Below are 10,012 nucleotides of genomic sequence, written 5' to 3'. Positions count from 1 at the left end.
TCCATCTAAAAGGTGAAGCGAATCTTTAGAAAGTTCAAAAAAAAAGAAATTTGAATTAGGTGCGATTCCATCAAGTGGTTGGAGTGGAAAACGACACACATTCCAGGGCTTGTCGTATCCTTTTGATAACATCCTCTCTTAGGTCCTGATATATAGTGGAATTGCGTTGCTTCTAGGGATGTGAAGAATGTGTCGACTCAACGGTCGATTCTCGACTCGTGCTCTAAACGACTCCAAAAATAGAAATCGATTAATCGTTTTTTTTTTTACTTTTTTACCCATTTCTGCTTTCAAAATAACCAATTAAAAATTATCAAAATGCAATAAATCCTTCTCTTTTTTTCCAAATGGGAGACGTAGCTGCGTTGTTTTTCTAACGGTCACTTCTGTTTTGCTACACCGCTACGTCTCCCAAGAGCGATCTCTTCCTTTGTCCTTTCATGACAATGGCATCTTCACTTAAAAGTCCGGTGTGGGATAGTTTCATGAAGATTGATGACAGAACAGTTCAGTGTAAATTATGCCTCATTTTGCGTACCATTCGTCCACAACCGTGATGTTGAATCACCTGGCAAGGAGGCATCCCAAGCCTTCCAGCCAGCAAGGCAGCATCGCAAACTTTACGGTGAGATCCTATGATAGCCGCCGGGCTGAAAGAATCAGCGGGTTGCTAGCTAAGATGATAGCCGGAGATATGCTGCCCATGAGCGTAGTAGAGGGTACTGGGTTACGCAATCTGATTTCATTTCTCGAGCCAACCTACACAGTGCCATGTCGCCAAACGATGACTGTGAGGCTGGAGAAAATGTACCGCGAAGCAGCAGCCTCCCTCCGCGAGATCCTGTAATCAGCTGACAAAGTTGCTATCACCACTGATGCCTGGACAGCTTTGACGACTGAGTCGTACGTGAATTTTCGTTTACAAATATTTATTTAAAAACAAAAATATCTGTTTTAGTGGGTGCAGCCTCTGTTAAATTAAATGGTTTTATGTCCGACTTAAACAATTTCGTTGCAAATAGGAGGCGCGCATCATCAACTGCCGTTCCTAATTAAAACAACGCCGACACATTTTGCCTATTGGGAATTTACAGGTTCACAATCCTGCTCTTTGATATTTTGTTTATCATCATTTTTATATCAACTTAACTTCATAAAAAAAATGCATTATTGGTGTGCTCCTGATAGCAACCTTTGAAATAGGACGGGTGGGCCAACTGGGCCGCTGTCTTAAAGGAATGCGCAGATCCTTTGAGCTCTGCAACTGCTGCAGCCGCGGGCCGAAAAAAAGAGAAGAAATCGATCGATTTTTCGATTTATGCCTCCTACACGTCGACTCACAGAAAACGAGTCGTTTAACATCCCTAGTTGCTTCCATCTAAAATAGCTGTAATGTTTTTTTCTTCGATGAGAGCAAGGAAAAGTTGTACCTCTTCAGCGGTCAACACGTATCTATTATTCACATTGGCCATCTGTTCCATGGACGTATTTAAAGGATACATTGTACATATTTATAATAAAAAATTCATCACAGCCTTTATACCACAGATACTCCAGGTTCTATAGCATATAATCGCGTTGTCTGATTACAGTTTAATTCATTTTTCAAAATTGACCAGCTCTCGTTTTGAAGACAATTTACTGCGCCATTCATTTCAATGGGAATCGCGACGGTCTATACTTTCAACATAAAGTGTACAGATTTATAATTTGAAATTCGCCCCAGCCTTTATACCACAGATACTATAAGGTCTATTCATACGGTTCATCTACGTCACGTTTTCTGGAACGCCGCCATTTGCACGACCGATCTCGCCAAGTATGGCCGCCCACACCGCTCATCTGAATGTAAGAGAGAGATATTATCGATTTTAGGCTCCGATCCTTATTTGTTATCCCTAGTTATTTTTGAGTCCATTACTATGCTTGCCTCAAATCAATCTTCATGACATATATATTTATTTAGTCCACAACCCCTCCCCATACAGTGGAGATATCTTGAAAGCGTTCAAGAGCACTGATGCCTACCAATATGCTGTGGCTGGATGGGTGAAGGACGCTAAAGTGAGGCACTTGGCCACCAATAATCTTTATCTGATAAGGGCAAAGTTAAGTACTATATATTTGTGACTTCTTATGAACTGTTTGTGGTGGGTTACTATCATTGATCGTTGAAATCAGTCATCAAATCATAGACGATAAGTTTGTACGCTTAGGACGAGTTTTCTTCAAGATTCATTTTGTACCCACAACAAAACCCGATCATACTTATTATGGATTATTGATTATAATTATTATGGATTATTTTGGACAATGAATGAGGTATTAATACCAATACTCTTTGGCTGGGACGATGTCAACATTGGGTATATGGAGCAGAACATAGTGGGTCATATGTCAACGTTTTTTGTATGCATTTTATTCATTAGTAAGCTACATGGATATGCCATCTTTCAGAACCTTTCATTACCTGCACTAAAGAGAATAAAAAAGCGCATCCTCATTGTTTGATTGTGGTCGTAGGTGTTGTTGTTGGTGCTGAGTTACCACTGAAATCAGTGGGTCAGTGGTTGGGATCGGTCGTCAAGATGGCGGCGCAAAGCTAAAGTGACGTCACGTGAACCTTATGAATAGCAGGGCAGCCCCATTTGGGGCCCGCGGGCCAAAATGGGCCCGTGACTGATTTTATTTGGCCCGCGCCTTACCCACTGTATATATATTATTGTTTTATACCATCAGCGCTCGCTCTCATTGAATATTATTGATTGGTGCACTTCCATTCCTGACCATAGAATAACATTGTGATACATAGATGGTAGGGTGGCGCTGTTGAGCTCCTATCCTCTTGCGCCCCAATCCGAAGTGACAGCGAGTAAGTGAGAGGATGCAAGGATGGAGCGGCAGTGGCACACAGACAAACGCAAATTCAAAAAATGTTGGGGACATGATTATTTATTTACCGAGGTCGATTCCAACGCAATATGTCTGGTATGTAAGCAGAGGGTCGCTGTTTTAAAGGAGTACAACATTCGTCGTCACTATGAAACTAAGCATTCTCACTAGTTCGCAAAATACACAGGCGAGGACCGAAAGGTAAAGGTAGCAAACTTGCTAATGAAGCTAGACACACAGCCGCAAACTTTACTTCAGCCGTCCACTGCACAAGAAAATGCCACCCTTGCAAGTTATCTCATGAGCAACATCATTGTCAGAAGTGGACACGCTTTTGCTGCGGGTGATTTTGTAAAAGAGTGTCTGACAGTTGCTGCTGAAGCTGTGTGTCCAACTCAGAAGCTGTCTTTTTCTCAAATAAGCCTGTCACGGAACACGGTGACCCGCCGCGTTGAGGACATGGCCGAAAACGTTCGGGGCCAGATAGCCCAAAGAGCAGGTCTGTTTTCTGCCTTCTCCATCGCATGCGATGAAAGCACCGACATATCTGACTCAGCACAGTTGCTGGTGTTTTTGCGAGGCGTCAATGAGGACTTTGAAGTGTGCCAAGAACTAGCAGGCCTTGAAACACTGAAAGGGACGACAAGAGTATCGATATTTTTATGGCAGTGCAGCAAGTTATGGACAAGAACGGTTTTAAGGGGGAAAACCTATCTGGCATCACGACTGATGAAGCCCCGGCCATGGTAATGGTCGGCCATGGTCGGTAAGAGAGCAGGCCTAACTGCACTTTTGTCGGACAAAGTCTGTGAGTGGTGTGGCTCGATTTTTAAATATCATTGCATTTTGCATCAGGAGCAACTGTGCGCTAAGAATATCGGCCCAAAGAACGTCAGGATGTCGTTGGCATTGTCAATAATATTCGCTCAAAGGCGCTCTCACACTGTCAGTTCAAAGCTGTTGTTGATGAGATGGATGCCCAGTATGGTGATGTATTGTACCACAAGGAGGTGCGGTGGCTGAGCCGCGGGAAAGTTTTACGACGTTTCTTCGAGCTGCGTGAGGAAATCAGGGTGTTTCAAGCCACAAAGGAGAACAGCATCCAAGTGCCCTCGGACAATTACTGGCTTGCAGATCTGGCAGATCTGGCCTCCATACCCCCCCCCCCCCCCCCCCCCCCCTGGGGGGGGGGGGGTATGGAGCGATTGTTGACGCGATTCTTTTTTTTTTTTGGCTCTAGGGGGCCCCCTAGTAGTGGCCCGGGGCCCCAAGCAATTGCGGGGCCCCAGGCAATCGCCTGGTATGCCTAATGGGATGCAGCGCCTCTGGTCAGTCCTGTGTGCTCAATGTTCGCTACGTCACAGCTGTTTGGAAAAGTGTGGCCCATCTCCCATTTTGCGCATTTACTCTCTTTCGCATAAGATAAAAAAAACACCTCAAGCGAGCGGAAAAACCTTTTGGCAAATTAGAGGATTTTAATGCGAATTTTAGTGGTTCCATCAACGTTTACTGATTCGATACTTACTAATTTGCATAAAAGCAGGGGGATTGAAAAGCAGCTTGTTTGCAACATAGCCCCATTCAGCATCGCCACCAAATAAATACGAATAATTATTAATACAGTTCCAATTATAATCTTCCTGGAACGAGAGAGAAGAACCATTTGGAAATGTGAACAACCATGTGCAAGATTGTATTTGAGCAGATCAAATAAACATTTGCACCATTTATCAATATTTATGTTCCATTTATCTTATTACCTTGAGATTCACAGAATATTTAATAATTTAAGTACTCCGTAAAGTGTGCACAAAATAAACCAGGAGACTATTCTATTTAATCACAAATTGTGTGTTAATTCAAATAATAATTAGCCTGTGTTGTGAGTTTTTTCGATGTTTTTTAAATTAAATTATGAATTGCTTCTCAAATACTGCAACATACATAATTTCAACATTTTGCTTTCCCTCAACAATTACTCAACAATTACTTTTTCTTTCATATTCTGAGCATTGCAATACTACATAAGTGGCAGCATTCAGAATAATCAAAATATTTTTTCTCCAAATGAAGCAGTGATATGGCAATAACAAAACGTGATTGACAACCCACTGTCAAGCACAAGCTCGTTGAGAAAATATTTTAAAATGAATAAGTGAGCATTTTGGGTTGCTAGTTTGTAGTATCTAGGACCATTGCTATAGAAGGCCAGGTTTCAGACAGTAAAATACCTTTTGCATTGGTTGGGATTTTGTTTTGCAGATGTTTTAATGCAGTAGGAAAATAAAAAAATAAAATTAAAACTGAATGAAGCCAGTTTAATTCACACATTTATTTTTTGTGAAATTGTATTTTGAGAGCGTAATTTTTTTATTCTCCTTTCACCGACGATTTTCTCTGGCGATAAAATAATTTCAAACAATCAAATCGACTACAGCCATGAATAGAAAGTATGAATAACAAGTAAGAATAACAATATGTCAAGGATCTTAGCTTAGCATCTTCAGCCCTTTTTCAAATGGCCTCACCTTCATCGGAAAGTACAGCTGAAACTACTGAGTCTCAACATACTACAATTCAGGCTCCTGGGACACACAGAGAAGCGCTCCTCCAGACTTGTTTTGTATTTTTATGGCCCATCTTGTCCTCATCACTGGCTGATCTGCTCCTGTCTTCCATTGTCCGGGTCTTTGACCTGTCGTAGCAGGAATCCCTTCTGACTTTAAACAAGCTGTTGTCACACTTACACCACCAAAAGGTATGTGCGTTGTTTGTGACACTAAAGGCCCTGAATAATTGAAATAATAATTTGGTGGGTTATGCAAAGGCTATTCATATCATGAGACGATCACTGCTGGACAACATGGGGCTGAAATAACGTGTGCTTGTCCTCGTGTCAAAACACTGGCTGAATCAAATCAGCTGGTGTGTCCCCGACATTGTATCTGTATGGCTGTATGGCTTCATTCAGTTACACTTTTTGTTTTTATTTTACTCTTGTATGAACAATTCTGCAAAACAATATCACTCCTTAGAGGAATTCTACAGTCTAGGCATGGCACTGTGCAGTTGTATTTTGTATACGCATCAGAACAGTGTCCGTCGTTCAATCATTGACCTTCTGATAGAATGATGCCTTGTTGAAGAGCGGCTGGGACTCTCAACAAAATGAAAAGACGTTGAAATAATCCAGGGCTCCGCGACGAGGTCCAGACATAGCAGACCACGACTCCGGGGAACAGAAACACAATTCCCTTTAGACTATTCAGAGATTATACTAGTCTGTGACGAAGAAAACAGGTCAAAAGTATTTTAGCGTCAGCAAACTGTTTTATACAAAGCAACTACATTACATGCTTCAAGGTCATGCTACACTTGAAGTACCTCAACAATTTTGTTGATTGTTGGAAGGGGTCGTAGGGCATGGCAGGATCAAGTGAATAGTGCTGCTCAGTTGAGCTGTTTTTAGCCATTCAATGTCACTGATGGTGACATGAAATAAGTGGAGGTCATCAAGCAAGCATTTCCATTTGTATAAAGGGAGGCATGCTCTGTATTATTGTATAGCTTCTGGTCAGCTCTTACTACTAAAAGTGGTATTTATTCCAACTTTCCCACAGATAGTTTCTTGCAGAGCTCTATCATCCTGCCAGGATGCCCCAGGGTCTGCATCGGGTCCACAGGCACGGCCGAGGTTAACAGGGCTGCTAACGCTCCTGAGCTAAGGACAGGTCTTGAGGAAAACCCAGACAATAGATGGCTGTCTATTCTGGTTTTCTCCATACCTTCCTCGTCTTCATAATCAGCTAAGGAAGGCTATATGCCCCAGTGACCCCTCAAGCAGAAACAGGAAGATAAACAGGACGGATGGATTGATTGCAATATCACAAATAGCGATGAGAAAGTTTGAAAACAATGTGTTATTAGAAAGAAGGGTTGCAAGGTCATTGGCTGACCAACTGTTTGGTTCTGTATCTGTCTTTTCTTTTTTGCAGGGGATTCTATTTAGAAGTAACAAGCTTGAGGAGGCCCCATGCAGCAACAGTTGGATGAGCTGGTAGTCTTGCTGAGAAATAACCTATCCGTCTAAAGGCTCTAATTGCTGATTATTATGTGGCACATAGGGGGGCCGCAGCGATGACTTTTGAAGTGTGTTTATGTCTACCTCCCTTTGTATTCATAATGTGTGTTTGTGTCTTTGTGTATGTGTGTGTTTGTGCGTGGGTGTGTGTGTGTGTGTGTGTGCAGACAAATCCATGTGTGTGCGGTGCACTTGTTGTCTGCTCATTGAACAGCTTCATCATAAAGTGTGTATCATACATGCTTGTTTTCATGAGGTGTTGGATGCACATTGCCTGCGTACCTCGGTGTCCTACTGTGAATAAAATCTGCTTCTGGACATATGGGAGCTTGCATATTAATTTCAGTATGCATGGGTATGAGTCTGTTTTGTAGCATACCTGCTGTATAGGAGCCTTTTTAAAGAGAGACATTGCTGGTATAAATCAAGCACTTTAATTGGTCAGAAGCAATAAAATCTGCAGGAGGTCCCGCCTTGAGGTGCTGTTAATTGGCTGCCCGCCGCGCGGTGCGACGCACCGTTGGCCAGAGCTATGAGTCAGTCAGACACTGACGTCAAGAATGTAAGGCCAAGAGGTGTGATCTGTTGGGGTTTGTGGTGGTGCAAAATAGCCTGCATCTGGGAGTGTGTGTGTGTGTGTGTGTGTGTGTGTGTGTGTGTGTGTGTGTGTGTGTGTGTGTGTGTGTGTTTGACAAAGTTTGTGTAAAAACCATATATTTTATTAATATGACAACAGAGCCTGTGCTCCTCTGTAAAATGGCAATTCAAGTTATTAGTGTTGACTGTACAATATTATCTGCTGTTATTTTATATTGATTGACATTAACTTTATGATATGATTTTACTGGTCACAGTTTGTGCTGGCGGGTGGTCATCATTACAATCATGACCACGTGGGTATCTCCACTCACCAGCCCAGCCACACACTGGCCAGCTGACATATTGAGACTCTCATCAACAATCCATGACTGCGCAGCGCAGCATGCCTAGCGCTTTACATATGTTCACATACATATATATACCAACCATCTGAAAATGAGATCCACATTATCACCCAAGGATCTGGACTTACTAATCCCTAACTTCACTGTCATGGTTTTTAGAGTACTGTAGCTTCCCTTCCACCTGCCTTAAGGCTTCTCTGCCTAAAGTCACCACAGAGCGCGGCGGCCAGGCTGTCCCATGTAAGGCTGATTCTCATGCCCTCCGCTGGAATAGGATAGATTTAAACAATCCACTCAACAAACTGCGCGGCTGGCCCGACAAGTCGATCACTCAGAGGGCCGAAGAAGGCCTTCTGTCTATTGCTCACTACAGCCTGAGATCCAACAGCAACAAAGCCAAGAGACAAAGCTTTTATCGTGCATTTGTCCATTTGTTGGAAATGTTCAATTTATTTTAACTGATCTTTATTTGCATTTCCTGCATTTTTTTTTATAGGCTAGCCATTCACAAAGTTGTGCGTCAAGTTCAAGCCCATTTTGTTTCCATTAATTTGTCATAACTTCTAATTTAGTTTTATTCTTTGCCGCTTTTCTGATGCACTTTGTAACTGTTTGTATTTAAAAAGAGCTTTTTCAATAATTATTAACTTATTAACTTACATTACATATTATGTGTTCATAAGATGTCATAATTTATTTTTTACAAAAACAATTAACGTTTAAAATATTTTGTAATAATGTGTTTATGTTTACTTGAGTACCATTAATAAACAAGTTTCAGTGTAATTATGTTTGAAAATCATAATACTATACGTCCTAAAAGAAAACAATAAATGTAACGTATGTATTTCCGTTATTATAATAAAATAAATAATATTATTGGCAATTATTAGTAATATTCATTCATATGTAATAATAAATAATACTTACATTTAGAAATCATTGTATTCCCAGACATGAAATAGTCATTTCAATAACTCCTGCAGGCTTTTTAATGAGTGTGTGTTTAGATCAATGCCACAAGTCAATTAGCTTTGGTAATGATTTAATCATGTAGCTGTTCGCAAAGCCCGTCATTACTGCTCGGCCAATGCATTAGGCGACAATGACTGCCCATCTAGGTAAGTCTCTCCTATCCTTAATCTAACTGAACCTGTGTGTGTGTGTGTGTGTGTGTGTGTGTGTGTGTGTGTGTGTGTGTGTGTGTGTGTGTGTGTGTGTGTGTGTGTGTGTGTGTGTGTGTGTGTGTGTGTGTGTGTGTGTGTGTGCGCAAGCTATGATGATGTGTTGGAAGATAACTAGATCAATTGCATTGATCTGGTATGAAATAGCAAAGAAAGATTGTTGGTTTGTGTGTGTGTGTGTGTGTGTGTGTGTGTGTGTGTGTGTGTGTGTGTGTGTGTGTGTGTGTGTGTGTGTGTGTGTGTGTGTGTGTGTGCGTGCGTGCGTGTGTTTATGCCTACCTGCATGCTTGCGTGTGTGCATGTGTGTGAGCGTCTGTCTGAGTGTTCTTGAATGCGTGCATTCCTGCATGTGAGTGTGTGTGACTGTGTGTGTGTGTGTGTGTGTGTGTGTGTGTGCGCGCATGTTAGGCTCGATTTAGTGTGTGTCTGACTCTGTACTGTACATATTTGATTGATCCCCACATATTTGCTATATTAAAAAATATGAGCATAGTTAAGCCTAAGAATGAAGGTATGTTGTCTCTCCCATGTTGACCAAATGAACAGCATGTATTTGTTTGCTATTTGAGCTACTAAATAGATGGCTGTATCCTGAATGGAAAGCTTTGATGCACTTTGCCACAGAACAACCACACAGACTTCATTACTTTTTATCAGGATTCAGACTAGAAGCCTTCTTCTTCATAGGCCTTGGTTTCATTAACGTGCTTAAGATAGCATGGCACACACACTCAGACACACACTCACACACATGCATACACAGACACACACACACACACACACACACACACACACACACAAACACATACAGCTGATACCTTTGAAATGAAAGGGTGAGTTTAAAACTCAACAACACAATAATGTCAAGGTGAGACATTGTTATAGTCCCATGTGGTCCCCCAAAACCGGAG

This window comes from Gadus morhua, chromosome 3 (genome assembly GCF_902167405.1).
Source record: "Gadus morhua chromosome 3, gadMor3.0, whole genome shotgun sequence".
Taxonomy (NCBI): domain Eukaryota; kingdom Metazoa; phylum Chordata; class Actinopteri; order Gadiformes; family Gadidae; genus Gadus; species Gadus morhua.
Note: the sequence above shows the minus strand (reverse complement) of the source record.